The sequence below is a fragment of the Polypterus senegalus genome, chromosome 9 (genome assembly GCF_016835505.1).
Source record: "Polypterus senegalus isolate Bchr_013 chromosome 9, ASM1683550v1, whole genome shotgun sequence".
Classification (NCBI taxonomy): Eukaryota; Metazoa; Chordata; class Cladistia; order Polypteriformes; family Polypteridae; genus Polypterus; species Polypterus senegalus.
In genome coordinates this window covers 151,219,269-151,235,141 of record NC_053162.1, presented here as the reverse complement: position 1 = coordinate 151,235,141, position 15,873 = coordinate 151,219,269, and positions in this window count along the sequence as shown.

Sequence of the window (15,873 nt, the reverse complement as noted above, 5' to 3'; positions counted from 1 at the left end):
CGCTGTTCTTATGTTCTCATATGCCATACAGGTGGCACTGGAGTTACAAGTCTACACTCTTAGAAGTAAATGTGCCACAATGGTTCTTCAGAACGATGCCGTAAGGGAGCCATTTTTGGTTCCCAATAGACTCATCCACATGAAAGAAAGAACCTATTTAGACCTGAAGCATGATCCATACAGTGAATAACCACAAATAGATGGTAACAGATTGGTGAAATAGCAATGGTTTTAAAAAAAGGACTCACACAAAATCTTAAAAGATTTTTTTTACATATTAGGATGTCTTTCAAAGCACAAAGAACCAACTTCATATGCAAAGAAAACATTCCAAAATGAAACAGTACTTGGTCAAGCAGTTGAGCTACAAGGAATAAAACAACATAGTAAAGAACAATATAGTGCCATTAAAGAACCATTATTTTAAAGAGTGAACAGCTGTTTTTTCCTTTTGTAACTTCCCTTTTAGTTCCTTATTTATCCACGTTGAAGTTCTTTTTAATGTCATACTGCTTCTAAATTTTGGGATAAACTTGTCCTCCATTATATGTAAAACACTATAATATAGAATACTGTATCAATCAATCAATCAATCAATCAACATTTATTTATATAGCACATATTCATACAAAAAAATGTAGCTCAAAGTGCTTTACAAAATGAATAGAGAAATAGAAGACACAATAAAAGATAAACATAAGTCAACATTAATTAACATAGAATAAGAGTAAGGTCCGATGGCCAGGGTGGACAGAAAAACAAAAAAACTCCAAAGGCTGGAGAAAAAATAAAATCTGTAGGGGTTCCAGACCAAGAGACCGCCCAGTCCCCTCTGGGCAATCTACCTAACATAAATCAAACAGTCCTCTTTGTATTTACGGTTTTCATGGAAGGACCTGATGATGATGGTCACGTAGACTTCTGGCTTTCAGTCCATCAATGTTGGTGCATCATGATGCTTTGAGTAGGTGGTGGTGGCGCAGGCCGCCACCACAAAGAAACCGGAAAAAGAAACAGAAGAGAGAGTAGGGGTCAGTATGGATTTTGGAGCCACTGTGAATAGTTATTATGAAGAATTGAACATACAGAGTATCAGTATTAAGTTAAAAGTGAAGTTATGAGAAGGCCATGTTAAAGTAATGTGTTTTCAGCAGTGTTTTAAAGTGCTCTACTGTATTTGCCTGGCGAATTCCTATTGGCAGGCTATTCCAGATTTTGGGTGCATAACAGCACAAGGCCGCCTCACCACTTCTTTTAAGTTTAGCTTTTGGAATTATAAGGAGACACTCATTTGAAGATCTAAGGTTACGATTTGGAATATAACGTGTCAGGCATTCCGATATATAAGATGGAGCGAGATTATTTAAGGCTTTATAAACCATAAGCAGTATTTTAAAGTCAAAGGTTTAAGGTTTACTACGAGCGTAAAAATAAATATGGTTAGAGTTATAAAGAACAGCAGTGAGCAGGTAACTTACAAAGTGTGTAGATTTTTAAGAAAGGAGTATTAGTTTAAATTTTATTAGCTTACTAAGTTTGTATAAGTTTCACACCGATGGCTCCCTGATACTTCTCTGCAGAGGTTTTCTGGAGGTTTTCTGGATATGGGCAGCTAGAAGGAGACCCCAGGTAAGACTCAAGGCTGACTGGGAGAATTATATCTCCCAGATGGCTTGGGAATGCTATGGGATCCAATAGTATGAGTTGGCATGGGTGGCTTGGGAAAGGAACGTATAGGCCTCAATGCAAAGACTGTTACCCCTCATGACCTGCTCTCATGGAGCATGAATGAACAAAAGTCTGTATCAATAAAATATTGTAGCGTCCCAGCCAGGTTGAAGGCCTTTTGGAGTGAGTGTTGGGTCCGATTGAGGCAGGACGGAGTACAGTACAGAGGACTGACAGCGGGAGTATGATTGACATGGAACGGAGGGCGGTACCTGGGACGGGAGGAGGGTTGGGAGCTTCGTTGGAGAAGGGGCTTGTGTTGTGGGGCTAAAAAGTTGGCGATTTTCTTTTTCTGTTTTTGCTTTTCTTTAACGCCATCTCTCAGGACCATAAATATGAGAGGAATATAGGAGATTGTAAATAATAGTTCAAAGTCAAAGACGTTCATTTTTTTTCGCTGTTACAACCCTGTGGTTTAATTGTTCAAGTAAACAGTTTTGTGAGCTTTACTTCGTCCGTCTGTTTTTTTCTTCTTTTTGAACCTGACGCGGAGGTCGCTACAATATTCCTACAGCAATGCATTTAAGAAATATAACTGCATTCCTTATGATGGATGTGTTATAAAATAAGAAAGGTGTCATATATATACACAGTTGGTTTGTTTGGTGGGGTGGATCTCACTGTTTGCCTTAGTTTCAGGGGACAATAGTAAACCTCAAAGCTGATCTGCTGTGTCCATTTTAGAATGGGCTGAATATAACAGAAAAAGGACATTGATAAAGAGGGAACTATGCCTTTTAAGAAAACTCTCTTGAAATGTGCCATTTAAGAATTATGGCAGATTTAGTAGAATTTCAAGGTGATGAGGATGCAAGCTATTCTTTTGAGCTTATGTAATGTGGTTGCTGTGACAAGCAGCTTGAAATCTTTGAATTGGAGAAAGTTAGAATCAGTCACTCAGAATGCTGTCTTATTTTTTGACAGGCCCTTGATTGAGGTCTGACCATGGGGTGATCCTCTAACTTATGTGGAAGTGGCAAGAATTATATTTTTTACTACTTGTTACATTGTGACATGTTTTGAAGATTAGAAAGGCATGCAGGGAGTATTAACCCGAGGACACCAACACAAATATCATCAGCATTATCCACCAAGCTTGACACCTCTGCTGAGAAAAGTATGGACTACTTGCAATATTATAAATTAAATGTTCATAATATGATGATGTTGTGTGTCCTTCGTTGAGTTAATTGGTCCTTTGCCGGGGCCACATGCCCATCATTTCTACTTCAATTGGCCATTCCATACTTCATTGAAAAAAACAGTAGCCATCAGCAGCATTGTTAAAAGTTAAAAGATGACATGCAGGCAATAGGACAAGAACTTAGAGACAAGATGTGCTGAAGTCTAAACCAGGTCCAGCAAGAACTAATACACTACTGATAACAAAAGGGCAATGCAAAAAAAAAAATACTGTATTATAAAACCCTAAATAGTCCTGGAAAAATGTGAAAAATATCCACAACAAAATTTGTTTTAATATGGAAAAAGGTGCAGGACCATTTGCACTTGAACCATTACATTCAGGGTCAGGTCATAAGGCTACTCAACAGACACTTATATGCAAGTAAGAATTTTAACTTACTAGGAACGCTTGACAATAAACTTGTATATGAAAATCAATATCAGTTATTAAGAAAGAACCATTTTTCCGCATTATGACAGCAGTCTTCTAGCAACTTGAAATGCTGGCAAAAAGAAAAAGCTTGTGGTCTATGGAGGAATAGCTTTCATCTGTATGCACAACAATGAGTTGAGTGTAAAATTGCTAAAATTTGACTCAGATCAAAGGCTATTCGCTCCACATTCGTGATGCAAAAGGGAACTGCTCCACAACTGAAGAGACAAAAATGAACGCGTGCTGGCTGTAAGTTGCAAGAAAATATTTTGAAAGGAGAAGAAGAGTACAGTACACAATGGATTCAGAAAGCATTTCATACCCCTTCACATTTTCACATTCTGCAATGTTTCTGCCTTGTGCAAAAATCATTAAAATTATTTCTTTCCCCACATCAGGCAACTTTCAATACCTGAGAATGACAAAGTGAGAACAGGATTTTAGTAATTTTTTGAAAATATATTAAAAATAAAAGAAATATCTGATTGACATAAGTATTCAAACCCTTTACTCAGTACTTAGTTGAAGACAGTTTGGCAGTCATTACAGCCTGTGGTCTTCTTGGGTATGACACAACAAGCTTTGCATACCTAGATTTGGGGAATTTCTGCTATTCTTCTCTGTTCAATTGGGTTCAAGTTCAGTTTCTGGGTGGGCAACCCAAGGACAGAGGTGTCTCTTAGCCACAGTGTTATCTTTGTTTGTGCTTGGGTTGGAAGGTACAGTCTGAAGTCCAGTGCACTCTGGAGCAGATTTTCATTAAGGATATCTCAGTACCTTGTTCTGTTTAGATTTCCCTCAAACCTTTCTAATCTCCCAGTGCCTGCCACGAAAAAACAACCCCACAGCATGATGCTACCACTACCATGCCTTTTTCATTGGAATGGTATTGCACAGGTGATGAACATTGCCAGGTTTCCACCTGACATGACACTAATCTGGGTTTCATCAGGCCAGAGAACCTTGTTTCACGCGATCTAACAGTCCTTTAGGTGCCTTTTTACAAACTCCAAGCAGGCTTACATTTGTCTTTTACTGAGGAGAGGCTTTTAACTGGCCAATCTGTCATAAACCCATAAACTGGAGTGTTGCAGTGGTGGCTGTCCTTCTGGAAGTTTCTCCCATCTCCACTCAGGTTCTCCAGAGCTCAGACAGGGGGACCAAAGGATTCTTGATCATTTCTTTTACCAAGGCCCTTCTCCCACAAATTGTCCAGGTGGCCAGCTCTAGGAAGAGTTATGGCTGTTCCAAACTCCTTCCATTTTGTAAACTCTGGCATAATCTACCTATCAATATTTAAGAAACTCCTTCAGTCTCAGCATTTAAATTCAAAAAGAATACTCCAACTAAGAATTAGTGAGGAGCTAAACAATTTACATGAATTAAATTTGCAGGGCAACTCAGTATTTAACATTGTGTTTTATTTCCAGTGAAATGTGTGCCATTCACCAAAAAGAAAGGCGTCAAATCCCTGTCTGGAAGCATTTTATCCATTAATTATGTATGCCATTTAGTATATTAAAAAGTGTTTCTAGTTGAGAAAAAAATAACCAGAAGTGTGCATATATCTCTATATATATGTAAAATCCAACGTCTGTCTCTCTGTCTGTCTGTCTGCTTTTCACAAGAGAACTACTCAACGGATTTAGATTGTTTTTTTTCTATAATTTGCTTGAACATTCCGGTTGATTTTGCGACTTCTCTCATTGCACTAAGCATCATAGTTCACTTGCAGGAGAAATTTATTTGTGTGAATCCAAGACAGAGGCTGCGGGCCGATGGGAGGATGAAGCATCACATTAGCAGTGAGGAGCTGAGCGTTCCGTTCAACTTGCTCTACCTTTGGCCACAGTCTGGAGTGGACTTTGCCTCTGCTTAGCTAGTGATACCTGTTTGTTTATTGTTTCACTACTATGTGGGCGGAGCCACAGAGTTCAGATGGTTTGTCAACATTGATTTCCCAGGTGTTGGATGAATTTAGAGAGACCATGAAATGTGATTATTGATCGGACTCAAAGAGGTTCTGGCAAACCATCAGGTGATTCAGAACTGGAAGACAGGGCTTCACCTAGACTGTCCTGAGCAAGGGTGGAGAAATGTTGACGCTCACCGAGGATGTAGTCTGGCACTGGAAGGAACACTTTAAGGAGCTCCTGAATCCAATGGACACAGCCTCTGTGGAGGAGACCGAGCCAAAAGCTGATGGGGGATCAATACCTATTTCCCTGAGAAGGGTCACTGAGACAGTTAAGCCTCTCCAATGTGGCAGGCGCCCTAAGGTGGATAAGATTTATCCAGTATTGCTGAGGGCTCTGTTCATTGTTGGGCTGTCACAGCTGACATGCTTTTTCACTGTTGCATGGTCATCGGTAGCCATGCCCATGAAGTAACAGACTGAAGTGGTACCCAAATGTGGAAATTGGTGCCACGGCCCACTTGCCAAGTTGTTTGCCTGCCTATGGTAAAGTCATCCCTGATGGAGGATCACAGGAATCATGGGAAAGAGGGGTCCTTTCATCGGAGCAACGTTTCAGCCGTGGCATGGCCAAATGGGGAGGCAGCTAGATGGATGAGGTCTCCAGGACTCTAAAAATATCCAAACCTAATTATGTCATACCATCTACTGTTAAACCGTACTTCTATAATTTTTATTATTATGCTGTATTAAGGAATTGTTCTGTTCTGTGTATTGTATTGTATTGACCCCCTACTTTTGACACCCACTGCACGCCCAAGCCACCTGGAAAGGGGTCTCTCTTTGAACTGCCTTTCCCGAGGTTTCTTCCATTTTACCCTACAAGGTTTTTTTTTGGGAGTTTTTCCTTGTCTTCTCAGAGAGTCAAGGCTGGGGGGCTGTCAAAAGGCAGGGCCTGTTAAAGCCCATTGCGGCACTTCCTGTGTGATTTTGGGCTATACAAAAATAAACTGTATTGTAAACTGTATTGTATTATTGAAGTGGTGGTTCCTGTTTTTAAAAAAGGGGAGTGGAGGGTTTACTCCAACTGTTGGACATCACACTCCTTAGCATCCCTGGAAAGCATCTACAGCCATGTTTTGTGGACTTAAAGAAAGCATATAACTATATTCCTCAAGGGATTCTGTAGAGGGGCCTTAGAATTGTGTCACAGCTTTTTGCAGACAACGTGGTCCTGTTGACTTTATCAGGCTGTGAACTCCAGCATGTATTTGGGATGGTGTGTGACCAGGTGTGAAGAGGTAAGGATGAGTATCTGTAACTATAAATCTGAGTCCATGATCCTCAATAGGAAAAAAAGTGGACAGTCCTTACTGAATGGGAGGTGAGTTATTACCTCAAGTGGAGGAGTTTAAGTACCTTGGGGTCTTATTCACGAATGTGGAGATAAGGGATGGCGAGATCAACAGAAGAATAGGGGAGGTGAGTGTAGTTATGAGGTTGCTACACTGATCTGTAGTGGCAAAGAAGGAGATACCAGAAGGTGAAACTCTTGATTTACCAGTTGATCTTCATTCCTACCCTCACCTCTGGTCGTGAGCTTTGGGTAATGAGAAGAGTACAAGTGCTCCAAATGTGCTTTCTCCACAGAAAATCTGGGCTGTCCCTTAGAGACCAAGCAAGAAGAGGAGAGGCTTGGAGCAGAGCTGCTGACCCTCGGAATAGTTCAGGAATCTGATTCAGATGCCTCCAAGATGCCAATCTGTGAAACTTTTATTTGTACAAGCATCTATGGGGAGATCCTATACCCCAGGTGGCCTGGGAATGTCTTGGGAACCTACAGTATGAGTTGGCAAGCATAGCTGGGGAAAGAGTCACTTGGGCATCACTGCTAAACCATTGCCCCTGCGACCCGGTCTGTATAAGCTGTTGAAAATGAATGAATGAAAGAATGCATGAATGTGACGTTACATACTTACTGAATATTTGTAATTGAAACTTGACGCTGTTGATAAGGTTAAAAAAAGCAAAGTTTATATTGAGCAAGGTTGGTTGAAATCAACCCTGGCTGTGTAAAATCTAATTATCCCTTTATTTGGGATGTCTCAATCAGGGGAAATTAATTTTTGATACAGTACCGTGAACGTTAGATAATATTATTCATTCAATAAATAATAAAAGTAAAAAAAATATTATTTTTTCTTTCATGTCCTGTTTATTTATTTTCAGACTTTTGGTTGAAGATCAGAAAATACTGTGTCACAAATTGCAATGATAGAGGAGATCAAGAAGGTAGGCAAATGCTTTTTCATGGCACTGTATTGTCATCTGGTTGTTTTATTTTTTTTCAGACGAAGATACTATACATACACTTTCTTCACATTTTAATTCTTTAAAGAATCTAATAGTATATTTGAACTGAGACATATTAAAGTTGCAATAGCTTTACTTTCCTAGAATTGCAAAAGGATGTATTTTTCTAGGTTCTGAAAATCTGATAAACTGGAATATTGTAGTTCAAAAAAGAAATGCTCTTTAAGAATATGTACAGTATTTAGTGAGCATTCCACAAAGCATGAAACATACAGTCCAGCAGACGGTATAAAGCAACCTAAATAAATAAATAAAAAGTGCTGAAAACCCAAGCACTAATGAGGGCAACTCTTTCTTTCAGAGCGGCAGTGTATCCTAGTCATTAAGGACCTGGACTTGAAACCACAAGGTCAGAGCCTGACCCTGGCTCATTATGTAACTCTCAGCAAGTCACTTAGTGTAACCTGCCTGTTCTACATTTTATGAGTGCTGGCAGCTCTCTTTGTTGTACTGCTCACCTCAAGTCCTTCTGGACAGTGTTTAGCATGAATTTATCATGTAACGTGCAGACTGAACAATTAGTGAAGTTTAAGAGAAATCTGCATAACATTTTTATTCTTGCTCTGCATATTTTACTTCAGCAGTTTAGCATCAGTTTTTTTTTATCTTATTATGATAAACATATGTAGTCTTAAACAAAATATTATTCAAGACAAGTGTTGTATTATACCTCAGTGCTGAGGGGTGGGCAGAGGGGCTACTCCAAATAATTTAAGTGCCCTGGAGCTTCTTCTTCATTCTTACACTGAACAGTTAAACTCTGCAAGCTGGACAAAATATTGGTTCAATCAACTTTTCCTTTCTCCAAGAACATTTCGTTTTGAGATGCAATATGTTTTGAGAAAGCTACACTTTGCAAATTGATGCTTTTCAGTTGTCAAACAGAATACAATAGTAATAGTGTGTGTTGGATTTTTTTGATCTTACCTCTGAAATGAGTAACCAGCTGCTTCTCTGTGCAAAAGTAGTCAAAAGTAATGCCAAGCTGCCAAGAAGGTGGCACAGGTGCTATAATACACTATGTCAAATTTGTTAAGAAATGTTCCTTTCTGTTGCAGTTCCATGTTTTGTGTTTGATATTGTTCATAATCAGCTATTCAATATTCCTTCCTGTACAAATTGCAAAGTTGATGAAAAACAGCTTCACTGAAGGATAATTCAATTTGTAAATATATGCCTAATTTGTCAATGTACTGTTGAGGAACTCTTCCCAAATATTGTTATTATAATTGTACCCTTTCAATTGCCATGACATGAGTGTGTTATGTGTGTGCATGAATGTGATTAAAGCCCCATTCAGGTGACATTTGATAATGCACTCTAATGGGTGTGTTTTGTCATTCCGTTTTAACACTGTTACAGTATTTTCATTGTTTCTAGTGGTACAAGATGGTTCCTTCATTACAAGATTACAGTAGAGTGGCTATGTAATATGAAGTATGTAACCAATGTTGTGCGCAAGACACCAGATGGTGAAAGGGGGTGCAGGCCACAAATAGACATCACCCCAGTCAGCCAGACAACAATTTCTAAAGACACAGGCCTAGAAAGGGGCACTTGCTTTAAACGTGCAAAAATACATTTCAATGTTCCAGATGCACCCGTATCACCTCTGTGCACTAAAACGAAAAGGCAAATGATGAATCTTTATGAAGGAAAAAAAACTACGTAAATAACAAAAAGAGAATGAAAAATGGGCATAAGGTGTAAGGGGAAAACTGACTGAATGAATTTGTAAAGTACTTGAAACTGTGTCTGTGTGTTTAGGTCATTTTGTAACATTTGGTCCACCACAACATTATAGAGATGAGATGATATCACATTTTATTTTTTTTTAATTTTGTTTCTCTGATAATAATTTATATATAAGATGTCCTACCAAATGTTATTTTAAGGCTACTGCCAGGACTGTCCAGTCATTTAGATGAATGATTGAGGCAGACGTGAAAGAAATATGGAAGAGAACAAAAGATAAACAAAGGGAATTGTCAGAAGAAAGCTAAGATCAAACACTAAAACCAGGGATTTACAAGTACTGTATATAGTTTAAGTAAAACAGAATTCATAAGCACCATTTTGTGTTTGTTTAGAATCATTTCTGCGCAAAATTAACTATGTATGTATGAATGTATGCAAAATTATGTCGGTACTTGAGTTATTTTTATATAGTTTTGGAGACATAATAATGCCATTATTTTCTTTGCTATTTTTATGGTGTTACAACCTTACTGCTCATTAATTTTTGTGTGTACCGGTCTGTTTGTGGTTGTGGCGATAATGCTCATTGTTGGTCATGTGATACTGATTTGTCACGGAGCATGCCATCATCATGGTATCAATTGAAGGATTGTGATGTGCTTAGCAAGGTGCTAATCTTTCATTATTGAAGGAAAGCTCAATAAAATCACTACTAAATAATATTCTAACAAAATATTTTAGAGATTTTTAACTTTGCTTTTGTTTGACTAATTTCTTTTTTTTTTTATTTAGCTTTGGCATTCTGGTTAAAACATTTTCCATAGTAGTGGCCTGCGATGCTTGAGTGTTATCAAGATAAAACCTTTAACACACACTTGATCAAAATCAGAATAAGTCCATAGTTTTTTTTTAGTTTTTGAAGAGTGCTTACTAAAACAAAGTCTATACTTATAAACAAAGTTCACATGCCAAATGATTTGTGATTGTTTTAAATAGTTGATAGCTGTGATGTTATACACTGCTATACCAATGCCTAGTAAGATGCAGCATCACAGTAACAAAATGTTGATGACCATCGAAAAACAGTAAAAAAATATTAATAAGATATGAAGGTTATCCCCTAAACACTGACAGATGTGTTTGTCTCAGCACTGTATGTTTTTATGGTCTCTTAGGAGCTACTCGAAACAGGCAGGTGCCCACTGTGACTATGTTTGAGTTGGGAGAGGAAGCAAGTTCTTGGGAGCTTTATGTTGTATTCCCATTATCTTTCTAGTTCTCAGGCTAGTAATGCGGCCTGCTAGGTTTTGCACCATATGCTGTTTTCCCTTTTTTTAATCTCCCATCCAAATCTACACAAAACAACAATATTACTATACATACTTTTATTTTTTATACTTTCTGTGGAAGCTGGGTTATTTCTAATGTTAGTATGATGAGCATCTCCTCCCTCTGTCCCTGCACTTAAAAAATTTTATTTAGAAAATGGTAGATCTGTAATTTGTAGTTTAGATGTAGACATAATGTAGATAAGAATAATATAGTATTATAGCATTATAAACAAAATAGTAAAAGTAGAGTTCTTATAACAGAGATGATATCAACATCCTAAAGCCCTGTTGAAGCTGTAGTTCACTAATATTACCGAGCACTCAATGCAGTAACATACAAAATATACATAAATATGATTTTACATTCACCATAGGCTCTCCTAATAGTATGACAGAATTAATCAATAACAAATAATGTAGTTACCGTAAGAAAGATAAAATAATACTGTATCTCTGGGTGATGGACGTGCAGGGTGGTAGATGATTTCCTTTGAAATGGGTACAACATCTGCATTACTTTTTTCTCACATATGCCAGGGCGCGCTCCCAGTTCATCCTGATGGTAGATCATCATCTGCAATAGAGATTACATCCTACAGTACTTCTTTATATTCTTTGCATTGCACCCCAGTAAATACAAGTCATCGCCAATATACTAACAACCCGATTGTGCTTCACTCAATCAGAATATGAAAGCAATGTAGGAAATATTTTAAGACAGAGAAGCTTTTATCTGTGGCACCTCTGCACGAGAACCACCTTTTTTCCACCCTCTCAAACATATGAAGTTTTTAATGTCTGGAAAACATTTAGGATTAAATCACTTAGAGATCTGTACATAGACAACGTCTTTGCATCCTATGAACAGTTACACTCTAAATTTAACTTTCCAGCAACACATTTCTTTCACTACCTCCCAATTAGAAACTTTGCTAAACAAAACCTGCCCAATTTTCCTCACCTCCCACCTACTTCTATTCCAGAAAAAATATTGATCAGTCTTGAGGACTCAGGCAGCATTTCTGTAATATATCAAAACATAAAAGTCCCTCTCTTTACAAAATCCCAGAGTACAGTGGGAAAAGGATCTCTTACTCAACATTTCAGAAAAGGAGTGGAAAGTAGCCATGCACAGAATTCTCTCGAGTTCCATATGCACAAAGCATTCAATTATTCAACTTAAAATGATCTACCGAGCGCATCTGTCTCGTTTAAAATTATCCAAAATGTTTCCAGGGCAAGATCCAACCTGCGAACATTGTAATCAAATTCCAGCCTCATTGGGCCACATGTTTTGGGCGTGCAGCAAATCCAAATCCAAAACTTTTAAATACCCATCAGACAGCCTTGGATGTCACACTCCCTCCTAACCCACTAACAGATGTGTTTGGTGGACTCCCAGATGGGCTTAAAGTGGAGAAGGACAAACAAACTGTGATTGCTTTTACTTTACTACTAGCACGTAGACTTATCTTGGTCAACTGGAAGAATCCTAGCCCACCTCTTTTAAGTCAGTAGGTAACTGATGTTATATACTATTTGAAATTGGAAAAAATGAAATTCTCATTTAGAGGATCTGTTCAAAACTTTTTTAAAACCTGGCAGGATCTAATCAATAACATTTTAGAATAAGCACTTAAATTGAGGAAGCAGATTCTTTTCCCTTTTTTATTCTATTTATCCTTATTTATTTATTTGCTTATTTTTCCTACTATTAAAGTTTTACTCCGTTGGCCTACCTTTCTTTTTCATTCGAGGGTTGATTTGTTTCAAACCTAATTTTGTAAAACTTGACTTGCTTTCATGGAATGTTATTTGATTTTAATAAATTCAATAAAATGTTTAAAAAAAACTCTTCACTCTTGAGAGAAATTGATTGTTATCTGAGAAGTGGTATAGTTGACTTATTGGACACTGACATTTTAACCAGCATTTAAAGATGGGGCAACATATAAATAACACATAATTATTTATTTTCTTACCCTAAACCATTATACAAATTACAACAGTTAACAAAATGAAATAAAAATCAACAACCATAAACATGTTAGACACAACATTTCTAAACAGCCAGGTGTAAAAGTCACTAAATAAAGCCTGTAGACTACAGAAGTTCTTCTGTTGTATACAAGAAAAAATGTGTTCTGGCACCCCTTATAAAAATTCTCCTTGGATCTTTTGCCACACAACACACATTTATTTACAGTTTCTCCATCTATCCAAAGACATAAGCACCATGCAGCACCACTAACACCCTTCTGCTGCCAGTCCTCTTCCCTCCACTCCTCTTCAGGCTTTGTCCTCTCCTCCCGACTCTCACCTCTATGGAGTGAGGCAGCTCCATTTTATAAGGCACCTGGATCGATTCCAAGTGCCTAACGAGCTTCTTCCGACCACACTTCCAGGTGTGGTGGAAGCGTGACCAAATAAGGCTCTGGAAAGGTCCATCCGCCCCCTGGCGGTGGCCACAGATTCCAACCGGGTTGAGCCTCCATGCTCATAACCCGTGGCTACACTGAAAACCAAGGGGGCTTCTCTTTATCGGCCCGGGGACGAAACGGTCCCGGCAATCCTCTTTCCCCAGGTCCTCCCACAGTTTAGGCGTTCTGGCCAGGCAAGGGCCCCGGCCATCCGCCACAAAGTATTGTATGTTTCATTACTCAATAATGAAGAACAATAGTGTATCAAATCCATTAAAATTTACCTCAATGCAACAGTTTTTATTAATATCAATATATAAAAGCAGCTTTTCTTTAGGTGAACCTGATCATAAGTGACATTCTCTCAGTTCTGTTTATTTCCCATTCCACTTTCTTAATAATTTGATTGCTTGATTTTTGTTGACACTTAACTCACAATATTTTTAACCATTCCATCTTATATCAATAATATTTGTAGATTCTTCACTAAAAACACATATTTTGGCCTATGTCAATTGTGGCCACTTTGACCTATGCATAAGGCTGGTGCCACCATCAAGGTGAATTAGGCATTTGCCTAGGGCTCCGATCATAAGGTTTAGCTACTGAACAGTCAGTTGGTGCACTGATATGCTTGACCTAGGGTGCAAAATAACCAAGCACTGGCACTGCTTATGCACAGTGGGTATCGAATCTGCCAGGGTAAAAATTGGTCATTAACTGTTTGCTTCTAGAGTAGCAATTACAAAAATCTGAGCTTTTCTTGTTGGGTTGTCTTGACTAGTTTGACTTTCATGGATTGAAAAAAAGATGTCCACTAATGTGAATCAGACTGCACACAGTGAGAACCTGTAAGGTACCTGCATATCAGCCTTATGTTTGAGATGTGTGTTGACTTGGTAGTATCAGCAGTCCTCCCTCTACCTCATTACACAGAGTGAAAAGGCCTAGTCTTGTCAAAACATTTTCTTACATTCTTGAGTTGTTTGAGATTTTACTAGCATTTCCTGGAGCGCTCAGTTTAATTAAAATTGTGACTGCAGATCACTGCAGATTTTAGCACATTTATTAATATAGCACCATCAGTAGGAGAAAAAGCATGCCATACATTCAACATCTCAGTGGCAGGTACCTCTGTAAATAGGTGAGGAAGAACAGATGCATTCACACAATATGACAGAACTGCCAGGTAGTTTAGATTTAATATTTAAATCTTATTTAAAAAGAATGCACTAATCTTTAACACTAAAGATGATGTTAAAAACTTGAGAGAGCTTCCTTTTTCATTCTTTATTAAGGGAAAGACTGTGCTACATAGAGAAAATAAAATTCTCATCATTTATTACCTTTTGGATTATTTTGTGTGGATCAAAGTGGTCTGAAACATCCGCAGAGCAACATTTGTCAAGTATACATCAAACTACACCCATCAGGAGCGCCCTGGTGATTCTTGTCATATTGACGAGCTTAAGTTGTTTCTGCAAGTCCAGCACTCTTAACTTAAATGTGATTAAATAAACCACTTAAAATTATTAAGTATAAACAGAGAACCATAGCACTAGACCTGGAGATGTTACCATAAGGCTTATATTTAAATTTGTTATGCTGTTGCTCAATTTTGAAGTTATTTTAGTTGGTCAATTTTTATTTTTAATATAGTATCTTAACAGATGTGTTACCTAATGTCCTAAACTGGCTCTGCCGGAGTAAGTGTAGGAATGTGCAAGAGTGTGCCTCAAAGTTGATCAACATACCCATCAGGGTTGACTTCTGTCTTGCATGCCTATTTCCTGTATCTGACCCTGAGGACGGATGATTGGAAGGATGTTTGAATGGAGACTAATCCAGTTTTTCTGTTAATATTGATTGTGTGCTTGTTAAGCCTGTTCCATTTGTCAGAGATCTTGTTGTAAAGTTTTATCTATTACTTAATCTTGAGCCGCATAGCAAGTTCCACACCAAGACTGCATTTTTTTCACCTCTGTAATGTTGCTCATCTTTGCCCGTTTCTCACTAGTAATGATGCACAAACTTCCTGCTTTCATTATGTCTCATATTGATTACTGTAATTCTATTTATTGGCCTTCCTATAAAGCCTTTACAGAAGCTACAGTATATTCAGACCTCTGCAGCTAGAATTTTCACCTATATGAAGCATTCTGCTCACAGCACCCCAATTCTCTTTCAGCTACATTGGTTACAGGTTCAGCCCTGTATCAAGTTCAAAATCTTGCTTCTCTGTTTCAAAGTCCTGCATAATCTTGCTTCTTTTTACCTTAGTGAAATATTGATCTCTTACTCCCCTTCTCACTCTCTCAGTTCATCCAGCCATAATCTACTTGCTTTACCATGCACCAGACTTGCCTTTTTGGGAGGCAGGCCCTTCAATGACATGGCCCATAAATTTTGGAATTCCTTTCCCCGATCTCTCTGTGACTTCGCTTCACTTTCATATCTGATTTAAAGATTTTTTTCTTTAATGAACACTTCTCTGTTTCCTCCACTACTTAGGTTCTTTTTTTGTAAAATGTCCTAGGAATTGTTGAAGGTGCTATATAAATGTAACATTATTATTATTATTATTATAGTGAAATACTCAATGGATATTCTGGCAGCACCCATTCATAGCATTATCAATAAATTATTATTGAAATGAGCAATTCCAACCCGCTATATCCTAACACAGGGTCACGGGGGTCTGCTGGAGCCAGGACGCATGGCAGGAAACAAACCCCGGGCAGGGCGCCAGTCCACTGCAGGGCACACACCTGGGACAATTTAGGATCGCCA